General features: G+C 39.3%; 1 protein-coding gene across 2 annotated transcripts in view; it reads right to left on the reverse strand.

Moving 5' to 3' along the window:
* The window catches only part of lrrc3b (leucine rich repeat containing 3B), a 70603-nt gene that overhangs the window by 50864 nt on the left and 196 nt on the right, over positions 1–19543 (reverse strand). The window contains exon 2 of one of the 2 annotated variants that reach the window (XM_062983959.1): positions 14764–14825. The exons of the other annotated variant lie outside the window; for it this stretch is intronic. The gene's annotated coding sequence lies outside the window, so the exon portion shown is untranslated. The remainder of the gene's footprint in view (positions 1–14763; positions 14826–19543) is intronic. 2 annotated transcript variants of the gene reach the window in all.

Below are 19543 nucleotides of genomic sequence, written 5' to 3' on the forward strand. Positions count from 1 at the left end.
TATACAAAGGAAAATCTATTTTTAATCTGTGGAGATTCTTTTTGATATTTTGCAACAATGGAAATTTAGATTCTAGAAACCTTCCACAGACAAAGTTCTCTTCCTTATGTAGATGTTGATAAGAACAGGAAAAAAGAAGCAACATTAAATGGGCTTATGTCTGTACTTCTCCTGATATGTAAAACTTGCACATTAGAGTACCTGAACAGAATTGTAGAGGAGAGAAATTGATATGTACTAATGATGCGTTTTATACATGTTTAGGACAGGAACGCACACATCAGATTCACTGCAGTTTCCCACAACAGGAATCTGCAACTGGCACCACCTTGCAAAAATTGCAAAATAAGTATTTTTAAAACTTTCATCTAGACAGTGTATTATCGTTTTCTATGAAGCACTTCATCTTCTTGAATACACAAACAAGAGAAAAAGACAATGCATCCTATTTATATTCAGTAACATTTGGGATTATGAAAGGATGTTTACACAGCATGATACTGTAAACAGCATGATACTGATACTTGCCAGTGGTTTTGTGGATGTCTTACCCAACACTGGATAAAGGAACTAACAAAATAGTATCAAGAAAAGTACAACTACACCACCCCAAGTACTCCAACTTTTGCCTATTTTCATAAGTTAAATATGCTTAGGCTTGGTGAACACTTGGATGGAAACCATCCGGGAAGATTTCTCAAAAGGTATCCTGCAAGAACTTGTGATACTTAGTAAACAATCCTGCATTATATCGACAAGTGGTTTGCTTCAGTAAAAAGCAACTTTTTAGATTCCGATATTCTCCTTTGTCTTTCCCAATTCATATACATTACATTCTCCAACCTTGTCTGGAAATAAGATTCATTATAACAACTGGAAATCAGTCCTCCTTTCTAGTAAGCAATTAACTGGGAAACAGTTTTTAAAAGGCAATAGAGCACATGCATAATTTTACACTTTTCTGGTTGCCTAGAGCTGCAACTGACCTTGGGCAAGAATCCTGAATGTAAAACAGACATACAAAAGTGGAATGAGTATACTTCTTGTAACTTAAATCTATGACTATTGAGTTGCTCTTTATTTGGCCTCAATAAAGAATCAGAGAGCCAAGTGGAGTGATGGCATGGCATGGCAAATATGTAACTGTTATGTTCCGACATGAATTAATTAATTACTTCCTTTGCTTTGCAGGTTGGAAGACTTAGATTTATAGGTCTTAGCAACATAATAGGAAGAGGAAGCACAGAAGGAAAATAAGTGGGGGAGGAAATATGCCAGATAGCTACTGAAGTGGAAATTAATGGCAGGACTGAAAATAATAATTTTATTGTTCTGTTCTTCACCAGTGGAGCTGACAAGCATACCACAACCCTGCTACTCTTTTTCACTGGAGTTGGAGAAGTTACTTTCTTCACAACCTCTGAGGATGCCTGCCATAGATGTGGGCGAAACATCAGGAGAGAATACTTCTAGAACACGGCTATACAGCCCGGAAAACACACAACAACCTTTACTTTCTTGAGCTAGAACTCTCAGAATTCCCTAACCAATATAGCAACTTGCCATACTAACAGGGTTCTGAGAGCTTTAGTAGCTTGTCAAGCAATCTTTCCAAGCTTTGTTTTTCACTCTCACAACAATAATCCCATGAAGAATTGGGCTAAAATAAAATGCCCAATGCAAAGTCAGAGATTTATGGATAAGGAAGGAATTGAATGCTAATAAAATACAAGGCCTAAATATTAGTAATAATATGTTAGTAGTCATAAATAACCTATTCATTTGCAAACTCTTATTTTAAAGCTTTTGTAAAGCATATTTTTTTAAATATGCAATCTTTTATCAACTCTGGAGGAGGGCAAATGTTGTCACTGTCTTCAAGAAAGGAAAAAAAGAGGACTCAAGCAATAACTGTCCAGTCTGCCTGACATCAATACCAGGAAAGATTCTGGAACAGATCATTAAGGAGGCAATCTGTAATCACTTAAAAAAAGAATGCTGTGATCACTAAAAGTCAACATGGATTTCTCAAGAACAAGTCATGCCAGACTAATTTTGTCTTTTTTTCAATAGTTATAAGCTTGGTAGATGCAAGGAATGATGTGGATGTAGCATATCTTGATTTCAGTAGGGCCTTTTACAAGGTCCTCCATGATCTTCTTGCAAACAAACTAGTAATGTATAGGCTAGACAATACTGCTGTTAGGTGAATTTGTAATTGATTGAGCAGCCAAAACTAAAGGGTACGCACCAATGATGACTTGGATAAAGGTTTAGAGGCTGTGCTTATCAAGTTTGCAGATGACACCAAATTAGAAGAGATAGCTAATACTCCAGAGGACAGGATCAGAATACAAAATGATCTTAACAGAGTAGAGAGCTGGCCCAAAATTAACAAAAAAGAATTTCAACAAGGACAAATGTAGAATACTAGACTTAGGCATAAAAAAGAAATGCAAAGATACAGAATGAGTGATGCCTGGCTTGAAAACAGTCCATCTGAAAAAGATCTCGGAGTCCTTGTGGTACGTGAGCCAACAGTATGATGCAGCAGCTAAAAAAGCCAATGGGATTTTGGGCTGCATCAAAAGGAGTATAGTGTCTAGATCAAGGGAAGTCATGGTGTACCTCTATTCTGCTTTGGTTATACCTTACCTGGAATACTGTGTCCAGTTCTGGGCACCACAATTTTAGAGAGATATTGACAAGCTGGAAGGAGTCCAGAGGAGGGCGACTAAAATAATCAAAGGTCTGGAGACCATTCCTTATGAGGAGCAGCTCAAAGAGCTGGGTATGTTTAGACTGCAGATGAGAGGGCTGAAAGGGGACATGACAGTCATGTTTAAATATCTGAAAGGATGTCATAAGGAAGAAGGAGAAGGCTTGTTTTCTGTTGCCCTGGAGACTAGGAATCAGAGCAATGGGTCCAAATTACAAGAAAAAGAGATTCCACCGGAACATTAGGAAGAGCTTCCTGATGGTAAGAGGAGTTCAGCAGTGGAACTCTCTGCCTTGGAGTGTGGTGCAGACTCCTTCTTTGAAGGCTTTGAAATGGAGGTAGATGGTCATCCGTCAGGGGTGCTTTGATTGTGCTTTTCCTTCATAGCAGGGGGTTGGACTAGATGGCCCATGTGGTTTCTTCCAACTTTATGATTCCTAAAAATCTTCGGAAGGTTATACAGCAGGCATTTAAAGCAGTAGCTATTTCTATGTTTAACTCCATCCATGAATTTGAAATTTGAAATGAATGAGAACTATTATTATTCTCCTGTACATTCCCTGGAAGAAAAAAAATCCCTATCCTGTATGAGATACAGATGAATGCACTGAGGTTCTTCAGGTGATCAGAAACTATCATGTACCGTTCTTCTGTAAGAGTATAGAGGTCTCTTTCAGATCTTCTGCCAGACAAGCTGAAGTTGGGAGTGAAATCATGGGGTTAATCCTACTTGCTCCTTCACACACTCAATGAACACACAGGAAAGATGGAATTTATAAATGGCTGAAGAGTAAAACTATGATCAACATAGGTTTTTATGGAATTTACATGATATCACAGTATCACAGTTTAGTTCTATCTTAATATTAATTGTCTTAGTCTCTGCTCAAAAATAACTGCCAGAACATGAATCTTGGAAAATACACAGTTCCTATCTCCACATAGGATTATTGCCATAAGAGAACTGTTGGTTGAGCTTCCAGTTAAGAAAATTGTAAGAGAACTCATTATATGTCTAATAGCAAAGTGGTAATGTTATGGCTTAATATCTCTGTAGAGTACTAAAATACCTGCATTACAAGATTAGTAGATTTGCTTAGCTTTATTCCATAGATTCTATATGAAAGAAATAAAATCTGAAAGACCCACAGTTACTTCCTAGTTGATGTATACAGCAGCTTAAAGAAAATAACACTCTCTTTTTTGGAATCTGGACAGATTTTCCAGAGAGATCAAAATTATATGAAGACTTGGTGATGTGAACTTAGGAAGAATTTCTCCTAGTTTGTATTTGACCTAAGGGTATATCTGATTTATTCCGTTCTATTACTTTTCCAACTGCACAAATACTTATTTGGATACAATACTGTGCCATGAAATTGACCCTGATTACTCAAACCTATCTCAGCAAAGCATAGACTCTGGTGACTTCTACCAGGTTGGAAAAGCCTTGAGTCTGTCACAACAACAAACTGCCATCTGTGGAGCACATATTAATTACAAGAGGTTTGAAACCAAAAGAAACGTGCCCTTGGTCATAACAATATGCATGGAATAACTATATTCCACTATTCCACTGCTTTAAAATACATTGGGTTTGTTCCAGTCAATGTTAAGCAGTTCACTGATTTTAGTGGAAAAGAGATTATTATATTTTAAACTCCTTCACTAAACGCAAAGAAAATATAACAGTGTTTACGTCCAGCTGCCTTCTGCCCATGACAGTTACCTTCAGCAACTACTTTTCTCTATGCTACTGGAAATATTTATAGGCTTTATCTCATTTTTATTTCCAAATCCAAGTTTCCTCTCCATCTTCACTATCCTATTTCAGAATACAGTATCAACATCATCAAAATCTTCCTTATTTAAATGAGTCACAGTACTTTCAGAAAACTAAATGTTAGTATCTGCCTTCAGGAGAGCCTTTCTGAGCAAGATCTTTCAACCGCCTTATCCTAGATTGAAGTCGGCCAACTTTCAGAGTCTGAGACACACCTCTAAGGGCCTCATCACAAAGGCCAGGCAAAGTATCATACTTCATCTGTCTTTGGTGAGAAAAGAGGGGCAACGGGGTGCATCTGTCACCCCTACGTGCAGCTCCCTCTCAGGGGCGCTTCCTCCATCACACATGAGAAGCATCGCCCTTCTGCAGAGGAACTGTGCTGTCTCCATTGGAGCCAGCACAACACAGGAAGCCTCCCATATTGTGGGCGAAGTACCAAACAATTCTTCCAATCCAGAAGTCACACAATATCATGTGATGGCTGGAGTAGGACTTCATCCCCAAGACAAAGTGGAAGTATGCTAGAATGCTAATTTAGGTAAGTGACATGCCCCATGAAGGCTCTCACTGTTTATCCCTAGTTAAGCCCTTTTTAGTTAGAGGGATTTATATTTTATGTACAGTTTCTGTGGGGTCAGTCTAGACAGCTTCTTTGGATTTGAAGTCTCCATCGCCCTACCCCTTTAAGACTCACTTCAGGGGCAGAACCTCTAGCAGGACTCTTCTGGTTCTTGGGAGAGTCAGCCTTTTTGTGACTGGAAGGTGAAGAGAGCGGAAGGCTGGAAGGTCTACAAAATAGAATGTTCAGCCAGAACTGTATTCAAGTCCAGACAGAGCTGTATTCAAGTCCAGTCAGAGTTAAATATCGGGACCATCTTAGAGACAGTTGAACGCCATACAAGAAAGAGACAATAAGAAGAAATAAAGATTCAAGAGCCACAGTTCAGCCAGAATAGTGTCTATATCTCAAATACTTCACCTCTCCTCATAAAGACTTTATAGTGAGACTAAGGAGGAAAGTCTAAAATTCTTGTCAGTTAATAAATTCTTTTTAAATTTAACTATATAATCTTCGATCTGTTCCCTGCACAGCCAGTTCACCTTCCAAATAGTTAAGATAGTGTGGGGGCAGAACAGTAAGTGTGAGGAGGTTGTGAGGCTGTGGTGGCATGTCCTAAAATGAGTGAGTTTTACTGGGGAGAAATACTGAAAAGGCCCTCATGACCATTAGGAGTATGGGATGTCATTTTGTTCAATCTTTTTTGATGTGGTTTAGGCCTGAGATGGGTCTTTTTTTTTTTTTCAAAACTGGAAGTAATCTGAAAGTCATTTTTTTAAAAGCAGTTACTTTAGTCCTAAAACAACACAGGAGAAATATTTTTAATTGGCTCTGCTCTCCTAGAGAGTACAAAGCAGCACCCTATAGTTTAAAAGTTTTTTGAAAATAATGAAATTTTCAGTTTAAAAATTGAATTTAAAATCGGTTTTTATCTCTTCACCTTTATAAAAAAAATTGTTGGAGGAAGTTTTACCTAGAGACCAATTAACAACAGCGATACAGCTGATAAGACTGTAATGAGGATGTGGAAAGAAATAAACAAAACTCTAGGGCAAAGACTAGTTTACAAAGAAGCTTTAACTTAAAGGAGGACCTGGGGTAACAGACGCCTACTTTGAGACAACTTCTGACAGACTTACAGACAAAGACTTGAAGTATGGTCTTCAGTACAGACTACACACTCAAAAAAGCATAAAGCAATTTTGTTTCCATCTCCATGTACCTCAATATTTCCTCATGTTAAAAACCTTTCACTCCCTAAAACAGGGTTGGGGAACCATCATACTCAAGGCTCAAATTGGATCCAGTGCAAACTGTCAAGAGACCACTGTTGACAGGTGACGTCACTGAAAAAAAATTCAGAGAGAGGACTTTTCATAGGACATACTATTCTCCTTCAATATACAACCACCCACACAGTCCTCTAACACTTGCAACCATCCATGCACAAACATAAATTCACATTTTTACCAACTCCCATGTCATGGGGAGAGGCAGCAATTTTCCTTTCCAGTGTAGGGCAGGGAGAGGGGATTTATCCACAGCTTCAATGGTAAGAGAATGGCTCATATCCAATCTGCTAGCGATCTTTCCTTGGACAATCTAATTCTCATAGCTGCAAGTTCCATTTCCAGCAAGTGATTGTACACTGCGAACACCAACATGCAAGGGCAGAAGTAATAATTTTAAAACCAATAAATAACATCTATCAACCAATCACTGAGTCAATTAGGAAAAAATTAAGGCCAAGCTCTCTTCTCCACAACTTTAGTGTGACCACATTTTTCTTATCTCCTAACAGACTGAAGCCAAGGCAACTGTTCCAATAACATTTTAACTAAGGCTAAAATCTTACAGCAATGAATCCCAAACTCTAGTTCTCCCGGTGTTTTGGACTTCAACTGCTAGAAGTCTCAGCTGCCTTGGCCAATATTCAGATACTCTGGGAGCTGAAATCCAAAACACTAGGAAGACCAGAGTTTGGGAAACACTGTCTTATACAGTTCCTCCCAATCTCTGGGAAACACTGTATAAGAACTAAATAGGACTAATGGGAAACATTAGTCCTATTTAACATGCCGTTAAATAGAACTAATGAACTATTCATCACTAGTATTCTACTCAGAGTTTAGAATACGCAGCTCTCCGCTGTTGGTTTGCATATCCCATCACACCATGGTGAGGGGTGCCGGGAGTTGCAGCATAGACACTGCTACTTTAAGAGTATAAATTGGAAATCTGTCTTTCAGCCATTCAAACTTCTGCCCAGTCATGCACTTGCACACACCAGAGCTTTGCTATCTGTCATGAGGCTACAAATATTGACTTTACAATCCTTGCTGCTAGAACTGTACCGATATTACATGCAAAGAATTCTAAATACTGAAAATCTATACACTTTAAAAATTATCACACAGTATCTGACAACCAAGAACATTGAAAATTTGCATTTTCCCCCGATAGTGAGAATTATCGCAAGCTTGTTTTGAAAACCAATGTTTTGTTCACCTTTAAGGAAAGTCCACTGTGCATCAAGCAAATATATATTAAAGCAAGAGATTGTAATACTCTTTGTTTCACCACTGAATGATGTAGAGGTCCTGTGCACTGAGAGTTTTCCTCCTTGTTACTTTGTACATCTACATTTCTTAAACAGAATACAAGAACTGGGTAACAAAATGTTTAGGACCTTCTGGTTCAAGCAGCCCTGTGAGCTGAAAATAGTACCGCACACCTGCATTCATTACATTTTTAATACAAACTTGGACAACATTTGATCTATCAGATTGAATATAACTCATGAGCACTTCTACATACTTACTATTTCTGCTTGATGTCTGGCAATGAGAGGGATGTCAACCCAGCTGGACAACACACAAGAGTACTGTGTAGTTTTCCACCCCATTGCTTTAAAAACCTATTGGAAACATCATGAAAAATATCTGACTTATCTTCATTTAAAGTTTTGCTTCAAGGAAACTAGATCAGAGGTGTCCTTGAGCTTCATTAAAGATTAAAGTTTACAACTCAAATGTGCTTAATCCTCCTCATATAAAAGTGTGGGTAGTAATTTTACCATCTCTGTCCAATCACCTAAAACCTAAGGACTGGAAAACAATCTAAGATGTAATTTTGTTAAACTTGAATCTATCCAGTTCTCTATGTTTGATGAGATTACCAGAGCTTCTGTGACTGTTTGTGAACATTTCACAAAGGGTTTTTTCTTACAACAATTTTGCTATTCTATCACTGACAAAATAATTGTCATTTGTGTCTCAGTCAAAGGACTTCATCAGCTATCCTAGATCTTACTGCATTGTTGCTCATGCCCCCCCCCCTCCCGCATTTCTCTGGTCTTAAAGATGGATGTAGGGCTCTGGAAGTGCCCTTACATCATGTGATGGCCTCCGTGGACTCATTGTGGGTCTCTTTTTCCAGAAGGGGCCCTAAACCCATCTGATGAGATCCAGAGTCACAGCAGTTGATCATTTTTTTTTCTTAGATGGTTTCATACACATTTTTTATAGAAGACAAGAAGCTTTGTGAATATTCCCTAATCTGGAGCTAGCAGTGGCTATAAGTTCTTTCTGCCACTTATAGCAGACTGACACTACATCTGCATTGCTGACTTATAGCAGTCTGACACCTCATTAATTTTAATGACTCAATGCTATGTAATTCTGGGATTTGTATGCGTTGTAATATGTCAGAGAGGTCTGGTACCACATGAAACTACAATTCCCCAGATTCCACAGAATGGAACTATGGCAGTTAAAGTGAGGTCAAACTACTATCGTTTTGCAGTGTGAATGGTCTCTCTGTGTGTGTCCAATGAAATTTTATAATTGCTAAGGAAAAATCGTGGGTGTTTTTGATGCCAGAGACTTCTGCCTCCTTGTGTTCTGGTCATCTTTTAATCTACATTCCACACATCCCTTATTAGTAGACACCAAAGCAACCATCTCACAGCCTCCATGGTACTAAATCACTTATTCCTTTCTCACTCACTTCCGTAAGTGGACCAACTTTCATGGTTAACTATTCCACTGCCATTTTGCTATATGTTGTTGATTTCAGTTCACCAGCTGATATTTGCCTTATAATTTATGGGGCAAAATGTTTTTCATGAAGCTGATTTTATCTTTTTAACCTGCTTTTGTACTTTTGAAAGCTTACTTTAATTGTGCTTAATCTTGTGCCTTTTAGCTGACTTAACCGTTTCTTAACTTATGCATGAGTAATTTTAAAAATCTGTACCCTTTTTTAATATGTTTGCAAGCCACCTTGAATCCTATATGAGAAGAAAAGTGAGATTTTACATGAATAAATAAATATTTACTGGAAAAGCTGAGATCTCACCTTTGTTTCCTATAAGGACATTCTGCTGCCTTAACTAAATGATCCAAAATGACACATTAAATATTTGGAAAATCTGCTGTTTTCTCACCTACCTCTACCAATCAGATAACTTTCAGTCCTACAACAAAATAAGCCATGACCATAATAGAAAACTGTTTATCTGGCATATTTGGGCTAAATTTTTCATGTGTTCTTTGTATTTTGGAAGGGCTTATTCCTAGACCATGGAGTAGTAGGAGCCTGTAATTGTGTATTAACATATATGTCTGTAATGGTGTATAAACAAACAAGCAAGCAAACAAATGGTGTAATGTAGTCTATGCTGCTGCTCAAACGTTTAGTCATCTCTGACTCTTTGTGACTGCATGGACCAGTCCACGCCAGAGCTCCCTGTCGGCCATCACCGACAGTTCCTTCAAGGTCAAACCAGTCACTTCAAGGATACCGTCCATCCAGTCTATAATGGTGTATAAACAAACATGTATAGTAAAATTCAGGAATGGGCAGGTCAAAAGCTGGAGCCCCTGATGGAGCAATGAGTTAAACCCTTGTGCCAGCAGGACTGATGACTGAAAGGTCAGAGGTTCAATTCCGGGGAGTGGAGTGAGCTCCTGTCTGTCAGCTCCAGCTTCCCATGCAGGGACATGAGAGAAGCCTCCCACAGGATGGTAAAACATCTGGACGCCCAGTGCTTGCAAACGGTCAATTCTCTCACACCAGAAGAGACCTGCAGTTTCTCAAGTCATGCCTGACACACAAAAAAGATCAAAAGCTTTACAGGACCTCCATAAAGAGCAACATTTGAAATACTCTCAAGACTAGAAAATGAATAAACAACATTTGTACTGCATAGTATTCTTTCGTCCACCAAGTTTCTTTGGGCACCATGCCTTATCTTTGCTTAAGTAGTCTCTGGTCTTCACGGTTGTCCTCATTAAACATACGTTAAATAAAGTAAGTTTTTTGTATGCCATTGTCAAAAACGGTAGGCAGAGTGACCTCCAGCAAACAGCAATATGACTCGATCCACAATAGCAGAACATTCTGTCATTCTGCCACAGCATGACTGAAGCGTAAGCCATCTGCCAGAGGAGCATTACAACAGCAATAAATACTGCAACATTTAAGTCAGGAATTAATATCTATTTTTTAAAAGAAATGTGGTTCAAGTCTCCCTAGTAGCCACATCCCCTGGCCCTTTAAGAACCAGTGTAAGAGAAATTACACCAGTGGGGACAAGGATAACTGCTCCATATTCTCTACTTGTTCCAGGGTTGAATGGAGGCATTCAACACAAAGATGAAAGACCAAGACATGAATCTACTGCAAAACATCTCCCCTTTTCTCTCTTGGCTAAGAATGATGCCTCCTGGAAAAAAATGACTCTTTTTTTGCTCCTGTTATTTAGATTCTCTCCTTCTCTCTCCAACAAAGAATAAAAAATAGGAGCACTAGGACCACCTAAACAAAGAAAGATGGAGCAGTAAGAAACAAAATATGTCCTTTCAATTTCTTGTACATCCTGACCTGGAAAAATAGGTTGCTTGGCAGTGAGGTGAAGTGACTTCTCAGTTAACATGATACAGATTCCCTTCTCTTTGATTTTCTCACTTGTGGCTTTGATCCTACAGCTTTTGCTCCAAGTTTCATCAATATCAACCCCATATGACTGGAAGACTGGTAATGACTATTTTTTTTCTGTGAGGCTTTACTGGAAGATGCTGACCTAAGTCCTAATTTAAGGTCAGATAATCAGTACAGAAACATCATCCTCAAACTGCTAACACCAAGAAAAGGGAATTTAACAAGTATGATAATTAGTTATAAGGACAATTGTTATGCTGCACCTATTATTTCTTTCCTTAAACAAACATCTACTCTTCTTTTTTTAAAGACACCACCTTCTTATATTTACTTCTTTTATCCTTCAAATGATCTCTGTACAAAAAAAAGCAGTCATTTCATTTGCACCACTTGAACTCAATTTTGGAATTTAGTGTGCTGGAGCTGTGATTATACTATGTTATAAAGGCGATATGCCTTAATGATAGTAAGTCATGACATGTAAAAGATTAAAAGCTATTTATTTATTCAATAATTATTATCTTTCTGAGAGGCAGAAGAGAGAGAAAATCAGTGCAGAAATCAAAGCAGGGGAGTTCCATTTCAACCAAATACCAGCCATTGCAGACTAGTTCAATCTACAGTACTGCACAAAGAGTCATCAGGCCATAATTAGAAACAACTACTGCATTGTGTATTAAGAGTTTCCCCCTTAGTCATGGTTAAATAACATGGTAACAAACTCTGGGCTTGACAATCCTCCAAATCAAAAGCTACGTTCAAACACTATCTGGGAATTCAGCTTGAGAAACTATATAACTCTCTTTAGACAAGCTAAAGATCCTTGGATGCTCTAACTGAAAGAAGAAGGAATTAAAAAATCTAAAACAAAAAAACCCAGACAAAATAGCAGGCATTTGTACCTAGTCATTCATTTCACATAAAGCAATAATATTTTAACATGAAGGTTTTTTGTCTGTAAAATGGGAAAATGTATTCCATAATTACTAACACTTATAACATCACATATGAGCAACTATTTATTCTTTGTGCTCCCTTTCACTGAATACAATGAGCTAAATCCAAAGATCCTCATGTACAACAACAGATTGTACACATGCTGCTGTGTGCAAGAATTTCCTCTGTCAAACAGATGGCACTGTCAACTTTGACAGCACCAATCGCCTCCTTGGGAATGGGAAAAAGATGCCTAGAATCAGTGTTTTTCATCCAAGTGGTCAGTTCTGGGAAGTGAGTCCAGGATAAATATCTCATTGCTATATAATAAAATAAGAATAAAACTGAAAAGTTGTAACAAATTCATAGACATCAGCAAACCAGGCTTCAATGGCTCCGTATGATTCTCTCCATTCATTCCCATACCCCATGCAAAGTATGAGTTAGATAGTTTGTAGTTTCACTGTGGTCCCATTGATTTATAAGTCCTGTTGATTTCAACTGGAAACTATGTGCAACTAACTAAGGAGGAGTCTACACCACAATTTGCTGCCATTTTAACCCATATGGCTCTCTTGTATGGAATCCTAGAATTCCTAGTTTGGAGTGTAACTTAAAACTCCTGCTTGAGGCCTGGTGGAAAATGTCCTAGAACTACAAAATTAAATCCCCCTAGCAGATAATTCTAAATTCCTAAACAGCTAATTCTAGGATTCCATAGGCTGGAACTATGGATGCCAAAGTGGTGTAAAAATGTTATAAATTGCACTATGTAGAAGTTTAGTATTTATTCATGTATTTAGTGTATTAAAGGTAAAGATTTCCCCTGAGGTCAAGTCCAGTCATGTCTGACTCTGGGGTGTGGTGCTCATCTCCATTTCTAAGCCGAAGAGCCGGCGTTGTCCGTAGACACCTCCAAGGTCATGTGGCCGGCATGACTGCATGAAGCGCCGTTACCTTCCCGCCGGAGCGGTACCTATTGATCTACTCACATTGGCATGTTTTCGAACTGCTAAGTTGGCAGGAGCTAGAGCTAACAGCGGCCGCTCACGCCACTCCCGGGGCTTGAACCTGGGACCTTTCGGTCTGCAGCTCAGTGCTTTAGCGCACTTCACCACCGGGGCTCCTATTTAGTGTATTAATATACCGCTTTTCTCACCCCTGGGGGGACTCAAAATGGTTTACAACATAATAATGGCAACATTCAATGCCAAGCATGTAAAAAAAACCAAATCATAATATCTAAACAATAAGCATATAACTATGAGTAAAATCATTAAGACCATTAAAACATAAGACATAAGCAACATTTAGACATTGAGACATAGAATTAAAACACCTAATATAAACATTAAAATCACATGATCCAAAATCGTAACCCGAGGCCATCCCAATGGTCAATTGCACATATTCCTATTTGTTTCTTCCACTGCATTCCTTTAATGGTCAAGAGGGAGGGTGCTGATCTAATCTCACTAGGAAGAGAGTTCCAGAGCCAAAGGGCCACCACTGAGAAAGCCCTGTCTCTCATCTCCACCAACCACACTTGTGAAGGAGGTGGGACTAAGAGCAGGGCCTCCCCAGAAGATCTTAACCTCTGTGATGGTTTATAGAGGAAGATGCGTTCGGACAGGTAAGCTGGGTCAGAACTGTTTAGGGCTTTATAGGTTAAAATCAACACTTTGAATTTTGCTTAGTAGCAGACTGGCAGCCAGTGGAGGTTCCTCCGGTGAGAAATCTATTTGAACTGTCTTCAAAGATAACCCCACACTGAGTGCACTGCAGTAATCTATTTGAGATGTAACAAGAGCATGAAGCATTGTGGCCAAGTCTGGCTTCTCTAGGTATGGGTGCAACTGCCGCACAAGTTTTAAGTTGCATTTCCACTTAAATTAAATCTTTGAATTTTTTCAGTTAATGCAGGATCATAAGAAACATGGAAAATAGTGAGTACATACACATTTTTCTAACATTGATGCATAGTTTCTTACAGAGAACTCAACTAAGTCAAGGGCAGGTAACTGTGGCCTTTGAGGTGTTTTTGGCCTATATGCACTAGGAACTCAAACAGGCATAGTAATGAGTTATGCGGGTTATATGGCAAGAAAAAAGATCTGGAGGGCTACAGTTGATCATCCCTGATGTTATAAAACATGTACTACATGAAGTCAAGCTGTAATGATCACCTGTAATGCCCAACAGGCATTGATTTGTATGTCATGCCCAACAGGCAATTATTTGTATTATTCCTCCATAAGGATATCACTCAATAAATACTTTTTCTTGTGAATACACTTATGCTTGCATCTTTTTGACCAAAATATCTATTTAGCTGTAACACTCCCAGTTCAGCATTTGACCCCGGTGGTGGAGCTGACTCTCTTGCTCTAGTCCAGGGGTGTCACACTCATTTTCATGTAGGGCCACATCTGCCTTATGGTTGCATTCAAAGGGCCACTTGTAATTATAAGACTGTATAAATGCAATTATGTTGCCCTGACATTGAAAGCGTCGAGGCCACATAAATTGACATGGCAGGCCAGATTCGGCCCATGGGCCTTGCACTTCACACATGCTCTAGTCCTTCTTTCTGTGTTGGCTTATTATAACTTCTACCCGGCATTGCATCTAAAATGACAAGCTATGGTTGCAGCAAATAAAAGTTCATGAAACAATAGTTTTACAACCGTGTTTTCAGTTCTGATTTGGGATAAACTAAAGCTTGCAATTCCTCCTTCACATTTCAAACAGCAGACAAAAGTTACCATGATCAATTTGCTTCAATAAAGTTTGAACTGAAAAGGTTAGAAAGGAACATACCTTTACCTTCCAATAATTGTAGCCAAAATGTGCAGAAGCAACCATATAATCTTCAGACTGAACTGAAGAAAATAAGCAAGCAGAAATTTAGTCACAGCTAACATAAGTTCAATTGAGTTCATGGTTATATTCTAGCCATGCTAAATCTGACTTTGGCAGCAATGCATGAACTCTATAAACTAAACACTGTGGGTCTGTAAAGTAACCATCTATGATTTAAAAAATCAGATCTGTCTTTGTATTTCATGAACCCAATCAATTACAAAGTGCAATGAAATCCATTGAAAAATTCTGATCAATCTATAACTAATGAATTCAAATTAATGAAGGAATGAGCAAGCACTTCTAAACTGACACTAATAACTCTCTGAAAGTATTGCTCCCTCTCTCTCCACACAAAAAGAAAATCCGGTGGTATGAATCAATACTAGAATCCTACACTTCGTTAACTGGAAGTAAATCCCACTGAACGTAGTGAAGCTTTCTACTGAATAAACATGCACAGCTTTTCAAAGTTAAGTCCCAAATGATTAATAATACACTTTCATTATTTCCATGAAAACTAATAGGATTCGTATTTGAAAATACAGAGGCTTTCCTGAAAAGATATTGTAACATACATCTTTATTTGGTCATTTAACGAAGCCTGCCCAAGTTTATGCAAGCTCCCCATAAATAAGACAGAACACAGAGATGTGAATTCTAAAGAAGGAAAAGCACATGAAAGGTTAAATCATATGCTATCTTCTTAGATTTAGACCAAAATTGGAATTTTCATGTGGTTTGCAATGTTTCTGTCTTCAGATAAGAAATTATGATTTGGGCTTGTGTTTGTCTTCAAGACAGTGATGAAAATTCAAATGATGCCACAGAACTTCCTGAAGGTGTTGACTCAAGGATTGTTGCCGTGGAATTCTGTGATGTCGATGGAAAATGCTTCAGCAAAACACTCTTACTAATTATTTTATGTTATTCATACATTTTTGTGACATTTGCACAGAACGATGCTCTCCACTATATTTGGACAGTGTTGTTGATAGGATCACTTTTTCTGGGTTAAAAGGGCAGTAAGTCAACAGCTCCTGACTGTATTTTCCACAACACACTTCATCCTCCAGATCATCCCTTGAATGTGTAAACAAACCAACAGCTGAAGTAAATTAGTGGGCTGTGATTGCAGGATCATGGATCAGTTACAGATAGCCTTGCTTTCCAAAGTAGTTTTAAATGCCTGATATTTAAGGGGATGGGAAAAGGTTCAGCATAAATTCAATATATATTGCTAGAAATGCAACTGTGCTAGTTAAGTCTTCTACCAACCCGCTACTAGAATCCTTCTTCATCTGAACATATGCCCACTGCCACTTATTTCATTACGAATTAATTACCTGAAAATATGCTCATTTAATTTATTGCATGTAAGTTTTCATTTTCAATATTTGGCCTTCTGGCACTGCATGTGGTTCACCAGCAATCATCTTTCTCAGCATCACAAAACTAAATGCTGATTTATTTATTTATTTATTTTAATACTACATAAAAGCAAGATTACTGAAGGCCTCAAACACTTTAAAATGTGGAAAGTCTAAGTTATCAGCAATACAAGGGAAAGGAAAATTTAGACTGAAACGGATGCTAGGTTTCTTTCCTGTAGGAAGTCAAATGTGATATATCACTCATTGATTTCAGAGGTCAGGAGGATTACATCCAAATTTCATTTTGGATGCCAGCCACATCTTCCCAATGTCAATGACAGATTCACATTCATGGACCTGATCCCACCTTCCTTAGTTCTTCTTTCACCACTAACAAGGAAAGAAATGCAAGTCCAAATATCCCTTCCATGATTCTGAATCAGATGCGTACTAATCAAATATAGAACCAATACAGAAATATCAGAAAACATTGTGGTTTCCTTAAATCTAAACCTGAACTGTCATTTATGGAAGAGTTGTGGGAACTGCAAGTAAAGTTAAACACACAATCCAATCTTAACCATCTTGGCTAACTTTTACAATTTCACATTTTCACCCTGCCACAACAGCATGCGCTTTGCAAGACATGGAAATGATATCCATCCAGAATGACCCCCTCTTACAAGAGTTTCAACAATAATATATTTTCCTCTCGCCCTTAAAATATAAACAGCTGAATCTCCTTTACCTCATGACATTGTCCTTTTGTAAGGTCTTGACCACCTCTCTGAGTTAAGCTATTTATTTATGGTGTCAGATATGGGTTAAACCCTAATTTTCACTGAAATGCTGACCTGAAGGTTGGGTTGCTGACCTGAAGGTAGCCAATTTGAATCCTCGAGACAGGGTGAGCTCTAACTTGTGGGGACATGAGAGAAGCCTCCCAGCAGGATGGTAACACATCTGGGCATCCTCTGGGCAACATCTCTACAGACGGCCAATTCTCTCACACCAGAAGCAACTTCCAATATGTTCTCAAGTCACTTCTGACAGGATTTTAAAAAATCATGTCAGAAGCAAAATGAGAATACAGTGATAATGTATAAAAAAAAACAGAGTTTAAAACTTGGCATTATACTAAATTTCCTCTGACCAGAAGCTGGTTACTTTGAGTGTCTCTGATGTCACTGTAAGAAGGTTCTCCATTGTGCATTTGGCATAATTTTTTGTGATTTGAGTTGAGCTAATGCTGGAGAAATGAAGACTTCAAATCATAGAATCATATAGACTAGAAGGGCCACCCAGTCTTTGCCAGGCAGGAACAGTAGAACCAAAGCAGCTGGGATGGATTGCCATCCACCTTCTGCTTAAAAACCTCCAGGGAAGGAGACTCCACCAGACTCAGAAGCAGCTGAGAGGCTCTTACAGTAGAGTCTCACTTATCCAAGCTAAACAGGCCGGCAGAAGCTTGGATAAGCGAATATCTTGTATAATAAGGAGGGATTAAGGAAAAGCCTATTAAACATCAAATTAGGTTATGATTTTACAAATTAAGAACCAAAATATCATGTTATACAACAAATTTGACAGAAAAAGTAGTTCAATACGCAGTAATGTTATGTTGTAATTACTGTATTTACAAATTTAGCACCAAAATATCATGATATATTGAAAACATTGACTACAAAAATGGCTTGGATAATCCAGAAGCTTGGATAAGCGAGGCTTGGATAAGTGAGACTCTACTGTACTATCAGGAAGTTCTTCCACTTGACTTGGTAGAGCCATTTCCCAACTTAAATGTAGTAGATAGTTGTCAACTGTTTACCTAAAGGTTGTAGATAAATAAATAATCGACACCTATGGACTTTTGTTTTTCCGAAGGGTGAGGGATCTCTGTGCTGATAGCAGATGAAAATATACACAAATACAGTTCCTTCTACTAAGAATATACAATTCTCGAAGGCTTTCTTGACCAGAATCACCAGGTTGCTGTGAGTTTTCTGGGCTGTATGGCCATGTTCCAGGAGCATTCTCTCCTGACGTTTTGCCCACATCTATAGCAGGCATCCTCAGAGGTTGTGAGATATATTGGAAACTAGGCAAGGAATGGCCAGGGTGGGAGAAAGAACTCTTGTCTGTTGGAGGTAAGTGTGAATGTTGCAACTGATCACATTGATTAGCATTGGAAAGCCTTGCAGCTTCAACTAGGCAAGGGAGGTTTATATGTCTGTAGAAGGTCCAGGGTGGGAGAAGGTGCAAGTTGGGAGAAGGTCCACGGTGGGAGAAGGTGTAGGGAGGGAGAAGGGCCAGGGTGGGAGAAGGTTCAAGGTGGGAGAAGGTGCAGGGAGGAAGAAGGTGCAGGTTGGTAGAAGGTGCAGGGAAGGAGAAGTTGCAGGTTGGGAGAAGGTGCAGGGAGGGAAAAGGTCCAGGTTGGGAGAAGGTCCAGGTTGGGAGAAGGTGTAGGGAGGGAGAAGGTTCAGGGTGGGAGAAGGTGCAGGGAGGGAAAAGGTCCAGGTTGGGAGAAGGTCCAGGGTGGGAGAAGGTGTAGGGAGGGAGAAGGTTCAGGGTGGGAGAAGGTGCAGGGAGGAAGAAGGTCCAGGTTGGGAGAAGGTGCAGGGAAGGAGAAGTTGCAGGTTGGGAGAAGGTGCAGGGAGGGAAAAGGTCCAGGTTGGGAGAAGGTCCAGGTTGGGAGAAGGTGCAGGGAGGGAGAAGATGCAGGGAGGGAGGAGGTCCAGGATGGGAGAAGGTGCAGGTTGGGAGAAGGTGCAGGGAGGGAGAAGTTGCAGGGTGGGAGAAGTTGAAGGGTGGGAGAAGGTCCAGGGTGGGGCAAGGTCCAGGTTGGGAGAAGGTCCAGGTTGGGAGAAGTTGCGGGTTGGGAGAAGGTGCAGGTTAGGGTGGGGCAAGGTCCAAGGTGGGGCAAGGTCCAGGTTGAGAGAAGGTCCAGGTTGGGAGAAAGAACTCGTAGGCAGGAATCAGCCAGGCCGTAAAACTGCAAGGCTTTTCAATCAAGATGATCAATTGCAACATTCACACTTGCCTCAAACAGACTAGAGTTCTTTCTCCCACCGGGATCTTCCACAGATGTATAAATCTCCTTTGCCTAGTGCAATATGCCTCCCAACGTCTGAGGATGCCTGCCATAAACGTCAGGAGATAATGCTTCTGGAACATGACTATACAGCCCGGAAAACTCACAGCAATATAGAAGTGTCCATATCTGGAGGTCAAGAGCCAGTATGACCGTTTTTTCCCTTGTTCTTTTCCAATCCAAGACATCCAGCATCACATACAAACACACACTCACACACAAAAGAGGGGCTGCAAAGGGAACGGTGGCGACAACGGAGTCCCTGCTTCCACGC

Source organism: Anolis carolinensis, chromosome 6 (genome assembly GCF_035594765.1).
Source record: "Anolis carolinensis isolate JA03-04 chromosome 6, rAnoCar3.1.pri, whole genome shotgun sequence".
Taxonomy (NCBI): Eukaryota; Metazoa; Chordata; class Lepidosauria; order Squamata; family Dactyloidae; genus Anolis; species Anolis carolinensis.